At 49.5% G+C, this 23,649-nt stretch overlaps 1 pseudogene; it reads right to left on the minus strand.

Moving 5' to 3' along the window:
* Positions 1-23,649, minus strand: part of LOC135978093 (class I histocompatibility antigen, F10 alpha chain-like) — a 46,317-nt pseudogene that overhangs the window by 21,639 nt on the left and 1,029 nt on the right.

Consider the following 23,649-nt stretch of genomic DNA (forward strand, 5'->3'; position numbering starts at 1 on the left):
ATTTCTCCAAGGGAGTAGACGACATCTGTGAGTGAGCCGGGTTGCAGTCACGCAGACAGCAGAACGGCTGACATTTCCTGTTCTGTCTGGTCGTGAACAGGTCTACGAGGGGAGTACCCACCACTGGAAAATGGTCCTTGCTATGTTGGGGCATAGGGACTATTCATGGTGAGAAGATCTGAGTTGCCAGCTTGTTCTGGGCTCCCGAAAGGGGAGAAGCTTTGAGGTGGATTGAGTGCTTTATGAAGAACTCCCACAAGCAAATGGCCTCCTGACACAGTGGGGAGAAGAGCGGGCCGCTCTCTGCCTGTTGATGTAAAACATGGCTGCCATATTGTCTGTAAGAACTTGCACCACCTTGCTTGCGATGGTGGGTAACAACACCTGACATGCTAGGCCAACCGCTCTGAGCTCTCTGACGTTTATCCATAGCAAGAGTTGCTGCCGGGACCACTGACCTTGTGTCGTGAGGTGCCAAAGATGGGCAGGCACTGTGAGCACCGAGTCCAAATGATGGCTGTTTGGCTGGTACACTGAGGCCAGCCAAGCCTGTAGGGGTCTGAGGTGCAACCTCGCATACCACACCTCGTATAGGCACGCGACCCATGTGACCCAACAGCCTGAGTGGGCTCCTGGGAGGAAGGCCCTGGCCTGGGTAGAATTGAGCAACGCTCCGATAAACACTATCCTCTGAGCCGCGAGGAGTGTTGGCTTCTGCTCGTTTATCAGCAGGCCCAGGTTGTTTGGACGAGGTGGATGCTGGCTTTCACCTGAGATTGGACTGGTCATTGACCAGCCAGTCACTGAGGTACAGATACACATGCACCCCTCACCTTCTCAGGAAGGCTGCCACTATTACCAGCATTTCATAAAGACCCATTAGGCTGCTGACAGGCTGAACGGGAGGATGGTAAACTGGCAATGAGTCTGGTTCACAACAATCCCAAGAAACCTTCTGTGGCCTCGGAAAATAGAGGTGTGGAAATAGGCATCTTTCAAATCGAGGGTGGCGTCCCAGTCCCCTACATCCAGGGAAGGAATGATGGAGACAATGCACAACTTCAGTCTTTGAGATGTTGCAGGTCTAGAATGGGTCAGAGACCCACTTTCGCACTCAGGATTAAGGATCGTGACGTTGCACTCCACATACTTTATGGAAATATGATTATGAATGTGAATATGATGTAACTGGAATATGCTTTATGCAAAACGTCTCTTGTATGATGTCATTAGAAAGCTTGTAATCTACTGAGTGTGTTCATCCTATTTGTTTTCATGTATTATTTCTATGTCTGGAATTGGGGAAATATGAAACTTGTATCACTGTTGTAGTCACACCAGGTGAGGGCCGTCAATGGGGCATTGGGAACTTGATGGCTCCTATTGATTAGGGCAATTGATGGTAAATGATTTATTTACCTGAAAGCCTTCCTGTGTACATGGGGGCCAACCAAGGAGGAATGGAGACTTGACCATGTCACCTGGTAGTGAAATCCATCTTAAATCTGGTACTTTTCCATTTAGCAAGAGGGGCAGGGACCCAGAAGAGAAAAGATTCCCACCTTGTGCCAAGGTTATAAAAGGGGGTGCCAATCATGAGAAAACCCCTGCTTATCAAATGAGATGTCTGCTGGATCTAACAAAGACTGTACCAGGGGAAAGGATTGGGCCCAGACTAGGAAAGAGTCCAGTCTGTGAAGTAAACTTATTGGAACATCTTTGAGGATGATATATTTCCTGTAATCAGTTTCTTAATGTATTAGGCTTAGACTTGAGTGTTTTGTTTCAATTTGCTCTGTTACTTACTTTGTTCTGTCTATTACTTGAAATCACTTAAATCCTATTTTCTATACTTAATAAAAACACTTTTGTTTATTAATAAACCCAGAGTAAGTGATTAATACCTGGGGAGCAAACAGTTGTGCATCTCTCTCTATCAGTGTTATAGAGGGTGGACAATTTAGGAATTTATCCTGTATAAGCTTTATACAGAGTAAAAGGGATTTATTTGGGGTTTGGGCTCCTAAAAGGTTGAATACTGAGTGCTGGGAAAGTCCCTGTTAACTGAGAAGCCCCTGGGCTGAGTGAAACTGTTTCTGTGGCCCAACCTCTGTGTCTGTGCTGGAGGTGACTGGTGTGTCTAACTCAGCAAGACGGGAGTGGAGGGAAACCTGTTCGGGTAGGAGGGTTGTTCTCAGTGGTATCCCAGGACATGGAGTGACAGTCTCAAGGGGAGTCTCTGTGACCAAACGCGTCACAACTTCAGCCTGGCCTCCCTGTCCTTTTTCAGATGTGGACTGAACTGGTGGAAGAGCTGACAGCGATCCGCAATAGGAGTCTCATCCAAGCACTTTAGACAGCTGGAGTGCAGGTCGCTCAAAGGCATGGGCTTGCTACAGGAGGCACCGGGTTTGAAGCCCGGAGACCGAGACATGCCCAGTTTCAGGAGCAGAAGAAACTCTGCTAGAAGAGTCCAACTAACTATTTATATCAGTGGTGTCCAATACGTTCGCCACTAGCCACAGGTGGCTAATAGGCTATTGAATTGTGGCTAATGCATGTGGCTTTTTTGTAATGTGGCTAATAAGAAACATTCAAAACCACAAGTGAGGCTAGCAGTGTGGCTAGCATCGAATTTCTATTGGACACTGCTGATTTATACCAATCAACTAAAGTCAAAAAGTGAGAAAACAACTGAGGTGAAAAGGGAAGAAGTGGGCTGTAGTCCACGAAAGCTTATGCTCTAATAAATTTGTTAGTCTCTAAGGTGCCACAAGTCCTCCTGTTCTTTTTGAGAGAACCACTGAGAATCTGGAGAGATGCAGGGCGGCTGGTCACAGACACGCAGAGATCCCAAGCCAGGTGCCCGAGAGGAGTGGGGTGGGTCAGCCCTCCCCACCCACCCCTCTTCTCCTCCGTGCTGCACTCCACAGGGATAAGCAGGGTGGGGCATGTGACGAACTGGGACTGTTCTTAATGTGGTCTGTGACTGCTGACAGGGGAGTGTGGCTAGGATAGTCTGCAATGGGGGGATGGGAGACTGACCAACGGAGAATACCTGAGCATGTAACATGAGAACCCAGGAAGGGGTTAGAGGCCAGGTGAGACCTTTGCCTGGGAAACTGAACAAAGGCTGTGGGAGGGGTCGCTGAAGGAGAGTCTCGGAAGCTGGCTTGTGAGGTGGCTGGGAAGCAGAGAGGGCTCTGACCTCCCAAGGGGGCTGGGGTGCCTGAGGACCCCAAGATGGACCTAACTGAGGGGTATCCTGTGGTCTGTGCCTGGAAGACCTGTCTTGGACTGTGTCCCTGTCATCTAAATAAACCTTCTGCTTTACTGGCTGACTAAGAGTCATGGTGAATCGCAGGAAGCCGGGGGTGCAGGGCCCTGAGTTCCCCCACACTCCGTGACAGGGCACCGATGAGGTCTCAGAGGGACCAGACCCCGAATTCCCCCATGTGCATGTTGGAGGCAGACACAGCTAGAGAGAACACTTGGTGGTCAAGATGCAGGACTCAGGACAGTCTCTGGCGATCTGGCAGCCCCAGGACGGGGGGAGGAAGAGGGGTAAATGGGGGGAGGAGGGCAGGAGGGACAGTGGTTTGGGGAGGGGGCAGTGGGAACAGAACAGCAGCTCCCCAGCACAGGCGAGCAGAGCCTCTCTCTCAGCACTGGGGAGGCTGGTGTCCGTGTGAACAGATCAGGCTGGACAGGCTCAGCAGCAGGGGACCAATGGGTGAGACTAGTCAGGAGAGGGTTAAATTAGCTACAGAGGGGGCGGGCTGGGGGGCAGACACTTGGCAACCCTCCATGCTGTCGCTTAGTCCTGGGCAGGGCCACCAGAAACCCAGGTGTCCAGGGCAGGACAGGAATTAGTTCTCATTGCTGCTGTCAGTGCTGGGAGCCAGGAGGGATTGGAGGTGCTACAAGGGGCTGGGGACACTCCTGGGTGAGCACCAATGTGACAGGCCAGTACCACTGACACGGGGAAAACAGGGATTGTCACTTGCGAGTCCCCTGTCAGGAAGGGAGGAGCAATTACGTCAGAGAGACCGTCACCTGCCAGGGACAGTTCAGCAGCGCCAGGCACTGAACGCTTATGGATCATTCCCGTGCTAAGTGAGACACCACAATCGGGGCCTGGCCAGGTGACTACAGCCCCCCACATCAGGGACTGAGCAGGAAGAACGGCTCTGTACACGTCTATCGTTAGTGCGCAGGGGAACCTGCCTGACCCCGGGGGCTCCGTGCTGGGTTTGTGCTGCCAGGAGTAAGGCAGCCCGGGAGTCTCTGCACGTTGCAAAAAGAACAGGAGTACTTGTGGCACCTTAGAGACTAACAAATTTAGCTGTAGTCCACGAAAGCTTATGCTCTAATAAATTTGTTAGTCTCTAAGGTGCCACAAGTACTCCTGTTCTTTTTGCGGATACAGACTAACACGGCTGCTACTCTGAAATCTGCACGTTGCAGGGGCTGATTCTCTCACTAACTCTCCAGCCAAAGTTGATGACACTCTGCGGAGTCTGACCTGAGATAAACTCACTCTGGAAATAAGACAAAGTGAACAATGAAGGAGGCTCACTGGTGAGCAGCTTCTCCCCAGGGCTGGGGTGAATGCAGCACTGCCTGCTCTTGTGACTTTACTGTGCGTTTCATGATAGTGGGTGGTTTTAATAAATCCCCAGTTCCTGGACTCATGGGATTAGGGGAAAGTCTCAGCTCTCTTTTCTTACAGCAGTAACTTCTAGTCCTTCTAGCAGCAGGGAAAACCCCAGAAATGTGTCCCCTAAGGGCTCAAACCAGAGGGCAAATAAAAATAAGCTCCAGTATTATTCCCAAAATACTTACAACGCTTAAGCCAAACTCAGGATTTTGGGGGTCTGACTCGTGATGTCTGAACACTTGGGGCTGTCGATATTGGGGTTCCCCATCACTCGATATCTGGGAATTGAGACAAGACATCTCATAACCCTGTTCTAGCTCTAGGGTCTGACAGAGTCACTGTTGTAGCCAGAGGAACAAACCCCCCTGTCCAGAAATCGCTGGGTGCGATTCTCTGGCCTGCGTCACCAGGAGGTCGGACTAGCCGGGTCTGCTGGGAACTTCTGGCTTTTGCACCTCTGCCACTCTGTCTGGGAAATATATGTCTGGGAAAGGGCGGGGGTGGGAGGGGGCCCCCCGAAGGGCAGCAGAGGCAGCTGCAAGTGGGACTGGTAGCAGAAGTCTGGGCTGTTTGGGGAGGGGACAATCTGAGAGTCCCACTTTGGAGGATGTCAAAAAATCTCCTTCGCATGGACCCTCCATCCCCTCCCCCCATCCCATATCCCTTTGTCCCCCACATTCACACTGACTCCAGCGAGAAAATGCGCCTTCGGACTCTGTCCCCTCCCCCCATCCCCAACACACATCCCGGTGTCCCTTCACCCTGTTTACATCAACCACACTCCCAACCCCCACCCCATTTCCCTGCATCCCTAGGTCGTGTTGTGTCCTTCACTCACCCTCGGTCCGGTTGTAGAGCTGACTCAGGGTGTTCAGACTCGCGTTGTACCATTTGTGGAAGCGCTGTCCCCACCAGGTCACCTCGTCCCAGAACTCCGAACCCTCGTTCTGCGCCATCCACAGTGTGTAGGGCTCCGCCCTCTTCGTCCCACTGGTGTAGACATAGGTGAGCTGATCGTCCACATACACAACACGGCTGTACCAGGGCAGCCCCGGGGCAGGCTCCGACACCACAGTGTCCAAAATGCGCCTGGAGTGCAGGCCTGAGGGGGGAGATTGGGGGAGGGGAGAGTCAGACCGAACCAGACCCTGCCAGGAGCCCCTGGCAATATGCGAGAGGCAGCGCCATCCCTTAGGAGGGCTCCTGTGGGAGGGAGATCTGGGGAAGGGCTCACAGAACGGCCTGACCGGGGAGAAAGAGACGGTGGGGTAGAAGGAGAAAGGGAGGCAGGGCTGGAGGGGGAGTGAGGAGAGGAAGGGGTAGGGAGGTACAGGGGGGCTGGAGCATGTGAGGAGTACGGGAGCATATGGGGACAGTGTACTGGGGGTACAGGGGAGTGTGAGGCAGGAGAGGGGGCCCAGGAGGAGGGGCAGGGCTGGAGTGCGGTGTGGGGAAAAGGAAAGGGGGTGTTATGGGAGAGGGTGGGGCAGGAGGACTGGGGGAGAGGAGATGCAGGAGCTGAAGCTGGGGAAGGCAAGGTGGGCAGGGGAATGTGTCCAAGCTACAGGTGGGAGCCAGGACACCGGCTGTGCACAGAATTTACTGTAATTTATTCAGAACATAAGAACAGCCAGACTGGGTCAGACCAAAGGCGCATCTAGCCCAGTCTCCTGTCTTCTGACAGTGGCCAATGCCCAGTGCCCCAGAGGGAATGAACAGAACAGGGAATCATCAAGTGATCCATCCTCTGTCGCCCATTCCCAGCTTCTGGCAAACAGAGGCTAGGGACAGCATCCCTGCCCATCCTGACCAATAGCCATTGGTGGACCTATCCTCCATAAACTTAGCTAGATCTTTTTTGAATCTTGTTATAGTCTTGACCTTCACAACGTCCTCTGGAAAGGAGTTCCACTGGTTGACTGTGTGTTGTGTGAAGAAATACTTCCTTTTGTTTGTTTTAGACCTGCTGCCTATTAATTTATTTGGGTGACCCCTAGTTCTTGTGTTATGCGAAGGGGTAAATAACACTTCGGTATTCACTTTCTCCATACCAGTCTTGATTAAAACTATGATTTTATCATGGATATTTGTAGTATAAGACCTGGACAGGTCCTGGGCAACGAAGAAAAGCTCACGGAAGCCCGTGACCCATCCGTGACTTTTACTAAAAATATCCATGGCAAAATGGGGAGCTCAGCTGCGTGACCCACACACCACCCACGGGCTAGGCAACTGCAGGCCACTCAGAGCTCCGGGTCCCCCTGCCACCCACAGCAACTGGGAGCAGTTGGTTCCCCCACAACCCACGGAGGCCGCCCCACCGCTCCCGGCTGCTACAGGTGGCAGGGGGACCGCACAGCTTCCGGCCGCCGTGTTCTGAAGTCATGGCGTTTGCTGGAAGTCACAGATCCCATGACTTCCGCAACCTCTGTGGAAAAAAACCAAAGCCTTAGTCTTGATTTTATAGACTTTCATTATATCCCCCCCCCCCCCCCGTCATCTCTTTTCCAAGCTGAAAAGTTCCAGTCTTATTAATCTCTCCTCATGTAGCAGCCATTCCATACCCCTAACCATTTTTGTTCCCCTTTTCTGTACTTTTTCCAACTCCAATATTTCTTTTTTCTGATGGAATGACTACATCTGCATGCAGTATTCAAGATGTGGGCATACCATGGATTTATATAGAGGCAATATGATATTTTCTGTCTTACTATCAATCACTTTCCTAATGATTCTCAACATTCTGTTAGCTTGTTTGATTGCCACTGCGCATTGAAAAAACGAGGAGTCCTGTGGTACCTTAAGACTAAGCTTTCGTGTATGCATCTGACAAAGTGGGTTCCAGCCCACGAAAACTTATGCCCAAATAAATTTGTTAGTCTTTAAGGTGCCATGGGACTCCCCTTTGTTTTTGCAGAAACAAACTAACATGGCTACCCCTCTGAAACTCCACATTGAATGCATGTTTTCAGAGAACTATCCACAATGACTCCAAGATCTCTCGAGTGGTAACAGCTAATTTAGATCCCACCACTTTATATGTATAAACTGGGATTATGTTTTCAAATGTGCATTACTTTGCATTTATCCACACGGAATTTCACCTACCATTTTATTGCCCAGTCACCCAGTTTTGTAAGATCATAGAATCATAGAAATTTAGGGTTTGAGGAGACCTGGGAGGTCATCTAATCCAATGCCCTGCTCAAAGAAGGACCAACACCAACTAAATCATCCCAGCCAGGGATTTGTCAAGAAGGGCCTTAAAAACCTTCTAAGGATGGAGATTCCACCAGCTCCCCAGGTAACCCATTCCAGTGCTTTACCACCCTACTAGTGAAAAAGTTTTTCCTAATATCCAAACAAGACCTCCCCCACTGCAACTTGAGACCATTACTCCTTGTTTGGTCATCTGCTACCACTGAGAACAGTCTAGATCCATCCTCTTTGGAACCCCCTTTCAGGTAGTTGAAAGCAGCTATCAAATCCCCCCCATTCTTCTCTTCTGCAGACTAAATAAGCCCAGTTCCCTTAGCCTCTCCTCATAAGTCATGTACTCCAGCCCCCTTATCATTTTTGTTGGCCTCCGTTGGACTCTGTCCAATTTTTCCACATTCTTCTTGTAATGTGGGGCCCCAAAATGGACACAGTACTCCAGATGAGGCCTCACCAATGCCGAATAGAGGGGAATGATGATGTCCCACGATCTGCTGGCAATGCTCCTACTTATACAACCCAAAAGGATGTTGCCAAAAAAGCTAACAAGGGCACACTGTTGACTCATATCCAGTTTCTCATCCGCTGTAACCCCTAGGTCCTTTTCCCAGAACTGCTGCGTAGGAAATCGGTCCCTAGTCTGTAGCAGTGCATGGGATTCTTCCGTCCTAAGTGCAGGACTCTGCACTTGTCTTTGCTGAACCTCATTAGATTTCCTTTGGCCCAATCCTCTAATTTGTCAAGGTCCCTCTGTATCCTATTCCTACCTCCAGCGTATGTACCACTCCTCCCAGTTTAGTGTCATCTGCAAACTTGCTGAGGGTGCAATCCATGCCATCCTCCAGATCATTAATGAAGATGTTGAACAAAACCGGCCCCAGGACCGACCCTTGGGGCACTCCGCTTGATACTGGCCGCTAACTAGACATGGAGCCATTGATCACTGTTGAGCCCGATGATCTAGCCAGCTTTCTATTCACCTTACAGTCCATTCATCCAGCCCATACTTCTTTAACTTGCTGGCAAGAATACTGTGGGAGACTGTATCAAAAGCTTTCCTAAAGTCAAAGAATAACATGTCCATTGCTTTCCCCTCATCCACAGAGCCAGTTAACTCATCATAGAAGGCAATTAGGTTAGTCAGGCATGACTTGCCCTTGGCGAATCCATGCTACTGTTCCTGATTACTTTCCTCTCCTCCAAATGCTTCAGAATTAACTCCTTGAGGGACCTGCTCCATGATTTTTCCAGGGACTGAGGTGAGGCTGATTGGCCTGTAGTTCCCCGGATCTTCCTTCTTCCCTTTTTTAAAGATGGGCACTACATTAGCTTTTTTCCAATCATCCGGGACCTCCCCTGATTGCCATGATTTTTCAAAGATCATGGCCAATGGCTCTGCAATCACATCAGCCAACTGATTTAACATCCTCGGATGCGGTGCATCCGGCCCCATGGACTTGTGCTCGTCCAGCTTTTATAAATAGTCCTGAACCAATTCTTTCTCCACAGAGGGCTGATCACCTCCTCCCTATACAGTGCTGCCTGGTGCAGTAGTCTGGGAGCTGACCTTGTTCGTGAAAACAGAGGCAAAAAAAGTATTGAGTACATTAGCTTTTTCCACATCCTCTGTCACTAGGTTGCCTCCCCATTCAGTAAGGGGCCCACACTTTCCTTGACCTTCTTCTTGTTGCTAACATAGCTGTAAAAGTAACCCTTCTTGTTACTCTTAACATCCCTTGCTATCTGCAACTCCAAGTGTGATTTGGCCTTCCTGATTTCACTCCTGCATGCCTGAGCAATATTTTTATACTCCTCCCTGGTCATTTGTCCAATCTTCCACTTCTTGTAAGCTTCTTTTTTGTGTTTAAGATCAGCAAGGATTTCACTGTTAAGCCAAGTTGGTCGCCTGCCATATTTGCTATTCTTTCTGCACATCGGGATGGTTTGCTCCTGCAACCTCAATAAGGATTCTTTAAAATGTAGCCAGCTCTCCTGGATTCCTTTCCCCTTCATGTTAGTCTCCCAGGGGACCTTGCCCATTAGTTCCCTGAAGGAGTCAAAGTCTGCTTTTCTGAAGTTCAGGGTCTGTATTCTGCTGCTCTCCTTTCTTCCTTGTGTCAGGATCCTGAACTCGACCATCTCATAGTCACTGCTCCCAGGTTCCCATCCACTTTTGCTTCTGTGACAATGCGGTTCTGGCGGAACCCAACTGAGAGTGCCAACTCAGGACAAATTGCTCAAATAGGGCAGTTACAACCCAAGGCTGGGGTTTTTTCCACCTCTAAGGCAAACCAAACCAGCCAGACTAAGAGGACTTCAGTCTCACCCCACTGGCTAACTGCAAGTCTCACAAGCAATCTCCTTAGATACTCCAGTTCCCAGTATTACCACCAGTACCACTCGTTATAGGGACAAATGGTTATGAAAACCAATACCCCAGTAAAAGAAAAAGGTTCTCCTGATCCCAAAGGACCAAGCCCCAGACCCAGGTCAATATATAAATCAGATCTTACCCACAAATCACGCTGTTGCCAATCCTTTAGAATCTAAAATCTAAAGGTTTATTCATAAAAGGAAAAAGATAGAGATGAGAGTTAGAATTGGTTAAATGGAATCAATTACATACAGTAATGGCAAAGTTCTTGGTTCAGGCTTGCAGCAGCGATGGAATAAACTGCAGGTTCAAATCAAGTCTCTGGAATACATCCCCCGCTGGGATGGGTCCTCAGTCCTTTGTTCAAAGCTTCAGCTTGTAGCAAAGTTCCTCCAGAGGTAAGAAGCAGGATTGAAGACCAGATGGAGATCAGGCATCAGCCTTATATAGTCTTTTCCAGGTGTAAGAACACCTCTTTGATCTTACTGCGGAAAATTACAGCAACATGGAGTCTGGAGTCACATGGGCCAGTCCCTGCATACTTTGCTGAGGTACAAGGCGTATCTGCCTTCTCTCAATGGGTCCATTGTATAGCTGATGGTCCTTAATGGGCCATCAAGCAGGCTAGGCAGAGCTAATCTCAGCTTGTCTGGGATGTCACCCAGAAGCATAGCATAAGTTTGCCATACAGACAGTATAGAGCCAATATTCATAACTTCGACTACAAAACTGATACACACATATAGACAGCATAATCATAACCAGTAAACCATAACCTTGTCCTAGACACCCCATTTGACCCCCTTTATACAAGATTTGGGTGCCACTACAGGACCTTGGTTGCAACAATGATCTACATGGTCCCAGTTTATGTCAATAACGTCACACCCCCAACGCAAAATTGATGCAGGAAGGGATGACACAAACATCACTGACTGCATCCCAAGAGCTCCCCATCCTGGGTTCTGTCTCACTACAGCTAGTATTGGGTTAGAAGCCATACCAGTGTATAACAGAAATGGTTTATCAAAATCATGTTCAACCACATGATTGAACCTCTTTACAAACTCAAGGTAACACTTAGTTAGAACAATAGTGGATTGGATCTGCTCTGGCAGCATGGTTCCTGTGTGTGCCATGTGATCTTGCCAAGAGCTAAAGAAAACTGCTACTTTATCCATACAAGCTCGGGCCAATGTTTGGAACCCAATTAACATCGAATAAATGCAGATATTAATGTTCTTCATAGTCCAGGAATCTTGGCATTTAGCCATGAAAGCAATATGGTAGTGTGCCTCAGTCTTCCTTTTCATACATCACATTAGGTCTGGAATGTCCTTTCCCCTGTGAAAAGTTCCCATATTGTTTATATGCATTGCCTGTGAAACCCCAGTGTAACAAGGCCTTTCAACATAACGTGTGTTCTCATGTATTCCTTTTAACATGTTCAAGGGATTCTCCAAAAGATTAGGCACATTGTATATTTTTACAGTTTGTGGCAATAGCAACACATTAATTACAAAATTTAGCAATAACAACAAGTTCATTGCAAGTGTCCATCTACAGTCATGTTTGTCATGCCACACCTTTGGCTCAATACCATTGGAGTTTGGGCATTTTAGGGTTAACCTGTGGCTTCCCTTTGCAAAATTCAGTTTTCTCTTTCCTCCTTGTCCTGCAGGATCAAACCCTGATTTCTCTTGCTTAACAGAATTCACTGGCTGATGGGGTGGGCCCTCTTTGCTAACAGCTATTAGCAAGTCCTTCCTTTCCCAGCCAGGCAAGTAATTTGCACTACCCCAGACCAGAGCCAGTCCACCAGTTTTCATATTCGTAACTGCTATCATCTCCAAGGCTGGACTCTGTCTTAAAGAGATACCACACAAATCCAAAGAGTCTGCGGGTGAGAGTTTGCTTCCTCTCCCCCGCATCCTCAAGCATTTAGCCATAAAACTGCTCTGCTCTGACACATCAGTAACCAAATCTGTCCTCAAACCCTGAAGCACAAACTGCTCATTTAAAGAATCAGAAAGGAGACATTCCTGTTCCAACACCATTGTCTCCCCAACAAGTTGGCCCCACACAGCCACTTGGTTATAGGGATGCCTCAATTCCTTAACAACTTTTACTTCCTCTGAGACCTTCTCAAAGCTACCCACACTGGATCTTTTACAAGGAAAGTTAGTGGATCCCTTCACAACAGACAATTTTTGGCTGCTAGGAACTGAAACTTCCTTGATTAAATCACTCTCACACCCTGCAATTGCAGGGAACTGCTTGCACCGAGTACCATGAGGATTCCTTTCTCCAGGAGCTTTTCTAAGCAGCAATTCACCCCTCACAGAAATTCTGCCCTTACCCTCTTCACTTAGGGCTTGCTCTAAAGGCACACTTTCCTGAGCAACAACAGACTCTGTCTGGGTCTTACTTACATTCAGGATCACCTTTGGCCCATCAGGCAGATCTCTACACAATCCCCTTTCAGGCGAACCCATAGACTTCCTAGATAAAAGGTTAGAAATACTTCCCTTCTCTTTGCCACACACAAGCTTAGGAATTTTTTCCTTTTTGCTACAAGTTGTTAAACTGTCCGTAGGTAACACAACCAAATTACCTTTCTGCTCTCCTTGTGCCCTGGCTAGGGTATCACCCTGATCAGACAGAGTTGTTACCCCCTTCTCCAACCACACATGAGCAACAGGCAAAATACAAGCACCAGAATTGTTTGGTCTCTGGGATTTTGCTAAGCCACTAACTGGATGCAACCTAGTTACGGGGCCATTCTCCCCAGCAGATGCAAACTTAGGACCATTCCCTTCCTGGGCTTTAGTTGAATCCAGAACCAACTCTGAGACAACTAAATTACTCTCAACCATCACAGGCCGAAAGGCACCTTCTGTCTGCTCCACAGACAAAAAAGAGTTGGAGACGCATTTTCCTTTACTAGACATACTGTTTGGGATTTCATTTCCCTTGTCCCAGCACACCGGGCTGTTCACAGACAACTGCTTGGAGACTGGGGTAGCTTCCTCCATAGGCAAGTCAATACCCCTGACAGACACAGGCACATTTCCTTCACTGTCGCTATTCTTCGCACAGGAAACAGATAAGGTATAGGGACACTCATCTTCCACTCTCCTTGCCTTCCCAAACTGCTGACTAGATAAAGCCATCAGCTCACAAGACTGCCTAGGCTCATCCAAAATCTCCTTGTTCTCCTCTCCCTTCGCTTGATCTAATTCCAGATTTACTTCTGAGACATTAGATAGACATTCAGAAACTTCATTCACAGCCAAACAGCTACTTTCCAAAGACAAACTTTTGGAGAAACCCTCCATAGGCACAACCTTAGGATCAATCCTCTCTTGTGCCTGGTTTGTATTAACTTGACTGACCATAGCTTTAATATCATTTCCAATCATAATATCCTTAGGGATTATGTCTTTTACTCCCACAACCATGGTGCCCTCCAATCCCTTCCATTTCAGGTGGATTTTAGCCAAAGGCACCCTGACAAAATACTTAGATAAGGCTACAACAGTTACATCTTCACCTGGCAAATAATCTTCCTTCCTGACAAGACTTGCTTTAACCAGAGTAATATCTGCTGCGGTGTCCCTCCATGCCATACACCTCACTCCATTCACTTCTGCACTGCTAATAAACTCTGCATTATTTCCCCCATATTTAGCTTTAATGTGAGTTTTAAGGTCAAATCCTTCAGAGACCACAGAAACAGCATTTGCACACAGGGCACCAATGCTGGGCTCTGTGTGGTTTGCCTGTGAGTTTACAACAACAGGGTTAGCATTGGCCGTGGCATTTGGGGTTGCTGGTTTTGGGCTGCCCTTCAGTGTCGGGCAGTCTGGTCTCATGTGGCCCAGCATACCACAGCGATAGCATGTAACCTGCTGGGGATGTGAGTTCCTACCCTCCGGGCCCCCTTGAACTCCTTTAGAAGAGTCAGGTTTATTTTTAAATCCTTCCCTCCTCTTGAACTGGGGAGAATGGTGATCAGTTTTCCCCGGGGTTTTACACCCTTCTCGAGCCCTGTTTTGGGTATGGGCATCTGCAATCTCTGCCGCCCGTAGGACTGACTCAGGGTCCCTGTCACACACAGCTGCTCTCACATTGTCAGGCACAATGTCTAAGAACTGTTCCAAAGTTATTAAATCCAGCAGTTTTTCAAAACTCCCATGAACCTTGGCTCCCATAACCCACTTTTTAACAAAACCCATCAGCTTATGAGCACATTCTACAAAAGTACAATCCTTAGACATTTTAAACTCTCTAAACTTAACTCTGTAAGATTCAGGAGTAACCTTGAATCGCCTTAACACAGAATCCTTAAACCGCTCATAATTTAATGCTTCTTGTTCCCCCAAGTCATTAAACACCTCCCTGGCTTTTCCAGTCAGTCTGGTTAGCAGGACAGGCATTCGCTGACCCTCAGGGATCTGGTACAGATTGCAGAGGCGTTCAAAGGTAGACAAAAACTCCTCTATATCCTCAGTATCATTGTAAATGGGACACATCCTTTCCCAGTTTTTCTCATGGCGGGGGGGAAGTGGAGTACCAGGTGGGGATGACTTTCTCCGCTCTTCCATTACTTGGAGCTGAAGTCTGGCCGTCTCCTGTTCCATCCTGTGAGTCTCCTGTTCCATCTTGTGAGTCTCCTGTTCCGCAGCGAGCAGCTCTAGACGCCCCTTACGAGCTCTCTCTTCTCTCTCATCAGCCTCCTTCTTTCTTTGATCAGCTTCTTTCTCTCTCTCTCTTTCTAACTCTGCTATTTTGTGCTTCTCCAGCAATCGAAGATCTGCTAGCTTCTGTTCATGCTCAAATTGCAGTTTACTTGTCACCCTTTGCATCCTAATTTTTTCTGCATCTTCTGCAGCCTCAGGTAAGGGCTGTGCTCTTGCCCCCTGATCACTGGCTATTAGCAGATTTCTCAATTCTTCCTTTGTAGCTTTCTTTCTAAAGCTTATCCTCTTTTCTGAACACAAATTTTCCAGGGCTTTTTTCCCAAGTCCCTCATATGCTCTTTGCTCAGCCATTGCAGCAGCTCTTTAACCAACAAAACTCTCAATCCCAAAATTCAAATTTGGATAGCGTGGGGTTCTGACCCAAAGCTTAATTGACCTGGTTCTGTGGATCCAAGCACGACTACGCCACTGTGACAATGCGGTTCTGGCGGAACCCAACTGAGAGTGCCAACTCAGGACAAATTGCTCAAATAGGGCAGTTACAACCCAAGGCTGGGGTTTTTTCCACCTCTAAGGCAAACCAAACCAGCCAGACTAAGAGGACTTCAGTCTCACCCCACTGGCTAACTGCAAGTCTCACAAGCAATCTCCTTAGATACTCCAGTTCCCAGTATTACCACCAGTACCACTCGTTATAGGGACAAATGGTTATGAAAACCAATACCCCAGTAAAAGAAAAAGGTTCTCCTGATCCCAAAGGACCAAGCCCCAGACCCAGGTCAATATATAAATCAGATCTTACCCACAAATCACGCTGTTGCCAATCCTTTAGAATCTAAAATCTAAAGGTTTATTCATAAAAGGAAAAAGATAGAGATGAGAGTTAGAATTGGTTAAATGGAATCAATTACATACAGTAATGGCAAAGTTCTTGGTTCAGGCTTGCAGCAGCGATGGAATAAACTGCAGGTTCAAATCAAGTCTCTGGAATACATCCCCCGCTGGGATGGGTCCTCAGTCCTTTGTTCAAAGCTTCAGCTTGTAGCAAAGTTCCTCCAGAGGTAAGAAGCAGGATTGAAGACCAGATGGAGATCAGGCATCAGCCTTATATAGTCTTTTCCAGGTGTAAGAACACCTCTTTGATCTTACTGCGGAAAATTACAGCAACATGGAGTCTGGAGTCACATGGGCCAGTCCCTGCATACTTTGCTGAGGTACAAGGCGTATCTGCCTTCTCTCAATGGGTCCATTGTATAGCTGATGGTCCTTAATGGGCCATCAAGCAGGCTAGGCAGAGCTAATCTCAGCTTGTCTGGGATGTCACCCAGAAGCATAGCATAAGTTTGCCATACAGACAGTATAGAGCCAATATTCATAACTTCGACTACAAAACTGATACACACATATAGACAGCATAATCATAACCAGTAAACCATAACCTTGTCCTAGACACCCCATTTGACCCCCTTTATACAAGATTTGGGTGCCACTACAGGACCTTGGTTGCAACAATGATCTACATGGTCCCAGTTTATGTCAATAACGTCACAGCTTCCCCTACTAATTCTTCCCTGTTTGTGAGCAGCAGGTCAAGAAGAGCTCTGCCCCTAATTGGTTCCTCCAGCACTTGCACCAGGAAATTGTCCCCTACACTTTCTAAAAACTTCCTGGATTGTCTGTGCACTGCTGTATTGCTCTCCCAGCAGATATCGGGGTGACTGAAGTCCCACATGAGAACCAGGGCCTGTGATCTAGTACCTTCTGGTAGTTGCCTGAAGAAAGCCTCATCCACCTCATCCCCCGGTCTGGTGGTCTATAGCAGACTCCCACCATGACATCACCCTTGTTGCTCACACTTCTAAACTGAATCCAGAGACTCCCAGGTTTATCTGCAGTTTCATACTGGAGCTCTGAGCAGTCATATTGCTCTCTTACATACAATGCAACTCCCCCACCTTTTCTGCCCTGCCTGTCCTTCCTCAACAGTTTATATCCATCCATGACAGTGCTCCAATCATGTGTTATCCCACCAAGTCTCTGTTATTCCAATCACATCATAATTCCTTGACTGTGCCAGGACTTCCAGTTCTCCCTGCCTGTTTCCCAGGCTTCTTGCATTTGTGTATAGGCACTTAAGATAACTCGCCAATCGTCCTGCTTTCTCAGGCCTGGTCTACACTACGGGTTTAGGTCGACTTTAGCAGCGTTAAACCGAATTAAGCCTGGACACGTCCACACAACGAGGCCCTTTCTTTCGACTTAAAGGGCCCTTTAAACCGGTTTCTTTACACCACCTCCGACGAGGGGATTAGCGATAAAACCGGCCTTTGCGGGTCGGAATTGGGGTAGTGTGGACGGAATTCGATGTTATTGGCCTCCGGGAGCTATCCCACAGTGCTTCATTGTGACCGCTCTGGACAGCGCTCTCAACTCAGATGCACTGACCAGGTAGACAGGAAAAGACCCGCGAAGGTTTGAATTTCATTTCCTGTTTGCCCAGCGTGGAGAGCACAGGTGACCACGCAGAGCTCATCAGCACAGGTAACCGTCATGGAGTCCTCCCAGGATCGCAAAAGAGCTCCAGCATGGACCGAACGGGAGGTACGAGATCTGCTCGCCATATGGGGAGATGAAGCAGTGATAGCTGAACTCCGTAGCAGTAAAAGAAATGGAAAAGTATTAGAAAAGATCTCCAAGGCCATGAAGGACCGAGGCCATAACAGGGACACACAGCAGTGCCGCGTGAAAATTAAGGAGCTACGGCAAGCCTACCACAAAGCCAGAGAAGCAAACGGAAGGTCCGGAGCAGAGCCGCAAACTTGCCGCTACTACGCGGAGCTGCATGCGATCCTAGGGGGTGCAGCCACCACTACCCCAACCGTGTGCTATGACTCTCTCACTGGAGAAACACACAGGGAAGACGGTTCGGGGAACGAGGAAGATGACGATGGAGGTACTGTAGGTAGCTCTCAGCAGCAAGGAAGCGGAGAAACCGTTTTCCCCAACAGCCAGGATATGTTTGTGACCCTGGACCTGGACCTGGAACCAGTAACCCCCGAACTCACCCAAGACCCTCAGGGCACACAGGAGACCTCTGGTGAGTGTAACTTTGTAAATATTTGTAAACATTACAAAAAAAAAGCAAGCAAGTCTGTTAACGTGTATGGGGATGGAGCGGAAATCCTCCAGGGACATCTCCAGAAAGCTCTCCTGGTTGAAATGGGGTGATTTTATTAAGGGGGACATTCAGAGGCGCCCGTTCCTGCTATTCTGACCAGAAATGTTCCCCGCTGTTAACCACGCGGTGGGGGGGAGGGGTGAAGTGATCATCCCAGAGAATCGTGTGTGTGTGTGTGGGGGGGGGCTTTACTTGTGTTTGTGCCGCATGTTAACCGGGAAACCGCAGCCCCCTCCTTTTACATTGAAACCCCATTTTAAATGGACAACCCAATTCATCCTTGCTATGGGAAATGCGCTGCTGTTTGCAACCTTTCCCGCATGCTAAGAAGGTTAAAATAGCCAAAACACTGTGGCCTACGATGGCTGCCTGCAAGCCGAAATATGCGACCTTGTAATGAAAGAGTGTACCCATTGTTCCCAAAAATGTGTCTTTTTTAACCACCTCTCCCTTCTCCTCCACCAGCTGCAAATGTTTCTCCTTCGCAGAGGCTCGTGAACATTAGAAAGAGAAAACGTAAGACGAGGGACGAGATGTTCACGGAGCTGCAGATGTCCTCCCACGCTGATAGAGCACAGCAGAATGCGTGGAGGCAGTCAATGTCGGAGATGAGAAAAGCCCAACATGAACGAGAGGAGAGGTGGCGGGCTGAAGACGATAGGTGGCGTCAGCTTGCAGACAGACGGCAAGAGGCAATGCTCCGTCTGCTGGAGCATCAAAGTGATATGCTCGAGCGTATGGTTGAGTTGCAGGAAAGGCAGCAGGAGCAGAGACCGCCGCTACAGCCCCTGTGTAACCAACAGCCCTCCTCCCCAAGTTCCATAGCCTCCTCACCCAGACGCCCAAGAACACGGTGGGGGGGCCTCCGTCCACCCAGTCACTCCACCCCAGATGATCGCCCAAGCATCAGAAGGCTGGGCTTCAATAAGAGTTAAAGTTTTAAAATGCAGTATGTCCTTTTCCATCCCTCCTCCCCCACCCATCCCAGCTACCTTGGCAATTATCCCCCTACCTCTGTAAGGAACTAATAAAGAATGCATGAATGTGAAAAAACAATGACTTTATTGCCTCTGCAAGCGGGAGGGGAGGGGAGGGTGGGGTGGGGTGGTTGGTTTACAGGGAAGTAGAGTGAACCGGGTCGGGGGGGGGGGGGGGTTGGAGGGTTCATCAAGGAGAAACAAACAGAAGTTTCACACAGTAGCCTGGCCAGTCACAAAACTCGTTTTCAAAGCTTCTCTGATGCGCACCGCGCCCTGCTGTGCTCCTCTAACCGCCCTGGTGTCTGGCTGCGCGTAATCAGCAGCCAGGCGAGTTGCCTCAACCTCCCACCCCGCCATAAAGGTCTCCCCCTTACTCTCACAGATATTGTGGAGCGCACAGCAAGCAACAATAACAATGGGGATATTCTTTTCGCTGAGGTCTGAGCGAGTCAGTAAACTGCGCCAGCACGCTTTTAAACGTCCAAATGCACATTCCACCACCATTCGGCACTTGCTCAGCCTGTAGTTGAACAGGTCCTGACTCCTGTCCAGGCTGCCTGTGTACGGCTTCATGAGCCATGGCATTAAGGGGTAGGCTGGGTCCCCAAGGATCACGATAGGCATTTCAACATCCCCAATGGTCACTTTCTGGTCCGGGAAGAAAGTCCCTTCCTCCAGCTTTCGAAACAGAGCAGAGTTCCTGAAGACGCGAGCATCATGTACCTTTCCCGGCCATCCCACGTTGATGTTGGTGAAACGTCCCTTGTGATCCACTAGGGCTTGCAGCAGCATTGAAAAGTACCCCTTGCGGTTTACGTAGTCGGTGGCTTGGTGCTCCGGTGACAAGATAGGGATATGGGTTCCGTCTATGGCCCCGCCACAGTTTGGGAATCCCATTTCAGCAAAACCATCCACTATTGACTGCACGTTGCCCAGAGTCACTACCCTTGCTATCACCAGGTCTTTCATTGCCCTGGCAAATTGGATCACAGCAGCCCCCACAGTAGATTTGCCCACTCCAAATTGATTCCCGACTGACCGGTAGCTGTCTGGCGTTGCAAGCTTCCACAGGGCTATCGCCACACGCTTCTCAACTGTGAGGGCTGCTCTCATCTTGGTATTCTGGCGTTTCAGGGCAGGGGAAAGCAAGTCACAAAGTTCCATGAAAGTGCCCTTACGCATGCGAAAGTTTCGCAGCCACTGGGAATCGTCCCATACCTGCAGCACGATGCGGTCCCACCAGTCTGTGCTTGTTTCCCGGGCCCAGAATCGGCGTTCCACGGTATCAACCTGCCCCAGTAACACCATGATTTCCACATTGCTGGGGCCTGTGCCTTGTGAGAGGTCTATGGCCATGTCAATTTCCTCATCACTCTCGTCGCCGCGCTGCAATCGCCTCCTCGCCTGGTCCGGGTTTCGCCTTGGCATGTCCTGGCTCTGCATATACTCCAGGACAATGCGCGTGGTGTTCATAGTGCTCATAATTGCCGCGGTGATCTGAGCGGGCTCCATGATCCCAGTGCTAGCTATGGCGCCTGGTCAGAAAAAAGGCGCGAAAGTAGTATCTGATGGACCAGGAGAAGGAGGGCGGGAGGGAGGGAGGGAGGGCCGAGTGACGACATGGCGTACAGGTACAGGAACAGGGAGAAACACAAACAACTGTCACACAGAATGGTGCCCCCAAAGATTAAACTGGAAACCCTGGGCTTAGCAGGCCGTTGATTTCACGGAGGAAGGGGAAGCAAATGAACACAGAACAAATCTATTTTTTACATCTTAAGGTGGCAGCCGACGCTGCAGCATGAGTGACAGCCATACCAATACGACGATGATGGTTACCAATCATAAAATACCATCATCTGCCAAAAGGCAAGGGGCTGCTGCTGTGTAGCAATGCAGCCCCACGTCTGCCAGCCCCACGTCCGCCAGCACCCAGCATCGCCCTCGGCCTCTTCTGGGTGCTTAGCAGACAATACTGGGCAATTGGCAGAAAATAGTATATTATGACTGGTAACCGTCATCATCAAAACAGTAGCATGTCTGCCCAGGTGGCCATGATTGACAGCCATACCAGTATGACGACGATGGGTACCAGTCATAATATGCCATCGCCTGGAAGGGGCTGGTGCAATGCAGCACTACGGCTGCCAGCCCCACGGCTATTACTCATGCTACACTGTCTACCGCCAAAAGGCAGTTAGCAGTTGCTGCTGTGTAGCAATGCAGTCCCACGTCTGCCGGCACCCAGAGGACATATGGTGACGGTGAGCTCAGCTGAGCTGAGCGGGCTCCATGCTTGCCGTGGTATGTTGTCTGCACAGGTAACCCAGGTAAATAGGCGCGAATCTATTGTCTGCCGTTGCTGTGACGAGGGGGGAGGGGCCTGACGACATGTACCCAGAACCGCCCGCGACACTGTTTTGCATCATCCGGGCATTGGGATCTCAACCCAGAATTCAAAGAAAAGGCGCGAACCGCTTCTCGGCTCGAGCTGTGGCGCAAACGTAGTATCTGACGGCCTAGGGGAAGGAGGGAGGGGGGCCGAGTGACGACATGGCGTACAGGCACAGGGAATTAAAATAAAGAACGGTGGCTGTGCATCAGGGAGAGACACAAACAACTGTCACACAGAATGGTCCCCCCCAAAGATTAAACTGAAAACCCTGGGTTTAGCAGGCCGTTGATTTGACGGAGGGAGGGGGAAGCAAATGAATACAGAGAAAATCTATTTTTTTACATCTTAAGACGACGGTGCAGCGTGACTGATAGCCCTCGGCATCTTTCTGGGTGCTTGGCAGCAAATACGGGGCGGTGTATGACGATGGTCTTCAGGCCTATTGCACAATCGGCTGCTCGGGGAAGACTCTGCTAACGTGCGATGACCCGACTTGTAATAGACCGGCTAACAGTCATAATACACCATTTACTGCCAAAAGGCAAGCCCCACGGCTGCCAGCACCCAGATCGCCGATGAAGGCTACCAGTCTACTGCACCGTCTACCGCCAAAAGGCAGTTAGCAGCTGCTGCTGTGTAGCAATGCAGTCCCACGTCTGCCGGCACCAAGAGGACATATGGTGACGGTGAGCTCAGCTGTGCTGAGCGGGCTCCATGTTGTCTGCACAGGTAACCCAGGTAACCCAGATAAAAAGGCGCGAATCTATTGTCTGCCGTTGCTGTGACGGGGGAGGGAGGGGCCTGACGACATGTACCCAGAACCGCCCGCGACACTGTTTTGCATCATCCGGGCATTGGGATCTCAACCCAGAATTCCAAGGGGCGGCGGAGACTGCGGGAACTGTGGGATAGCTGTGGGATAGCTACCCATAGTGCAATGCTCCGGAAGTCGACGCTAGCCTCGTACTGTGGACGCGGTCTGCCGACTAGAGCACCTAGAGCATTTTATGTGTGGACATACACAATCGGCTGTATACAACCGATTTCAATAAAACCGGCTTCTATAAATTCGAACTAATTTCGTAGTGTAGACATACCCTCAGTGTGAAGCACGAGTCCTCCTCTCTTGTGCTCTCCTGCTCGTGCTTCCTCCTGGTATCCCACTTCCCTCAGGGCTTTGGTCTCCTTACCCCCCGCCCCCGCCAACGAATCTAGTTTAAAGCCCTCCTCACTAGGTTAGCCAGCCTTCTTGCAAACCCCAAGTAAGTTGGGCAGTGTCCTTTTCCCCTCTTCCAACCCTTATCTTCTATGACCCAGTAGGGTCAGGCTGCACTGGGGCCTAACCCTGTTTAGGTCAAACCACACCTGTTACTGAGGTGTCACAAGGGCACCAAAGTGCCTTAAGCCATTTTAAACAAACCCCAAATCCACCCCGCAGCCTCACCCGGATCAATACGGGCTGCTGAGCTGCCCAGCGTCTGAGCTGCTGCCTCATGGAGAACAAGGGAAATTCAAGTCCATGCCAGGAAAAGCAGGATGTGCCTTCCCCTCTCCTCACCCCATCCTACTGGGATCCGGAAGCTCTTTATCCGGCAGCTACGGGAGATCCTAACAGTACAAACGCAGCAGCTGTTCTGTGCTCTGCAACGGGAGCTCGCACCCAAACTAAGACCTGATTAATCACAGATCCAGGGTTCTAGATCTCCCCTCGCCCTGGGGTGCTAAAACACCACCAGAGACAGAGGGGAGTTAACATCTCCTCTCTAGGATGACACCTCTAACGACCTTCTTCCACTACAGATACAACCCATTGCCATTGCTGACTGGGAGTACAACTGGACTGGTGCTGACACAATTTAGCCGTACGTAGCCAAGGACAAACCACACTCAGGAGTTCCAGGCACTGGGGTGAAACCCAGCGTGAAGAACCTTCTGGGAGCCATGAAAGGTCAGAGATCCAAGAAGCCTTTTCCCTTCATTTAACCCTGGTCTATGGGTGTGTGTGGGGGTGGGGTCGTCTAATTTACTCCCTCTCCCTCAACCTGAGCTCTGCAAACAGGAAGAATCATGTCTGAAAGCTCCGCCCTGCCCTGAGACGCGGGGAATGAAACAGCCTGGGCACTGCCTGGACCCGGGGATTTCC

Source organism: Chrysemys picta, unplaced genomic scaffold (genome assembly GCF_011386835.1).
Source record: "Chrysemys picta bellii isolate R12L10 unplaced genomic scaffold, ASM1138683v2 scaf114, whole genome shotgun sequence".
Lineage (NCBI taxonomy): Eukaryota > Metazoa > Chordata > Testudines > Emydidae > Chrysemys > Chrysemys picta.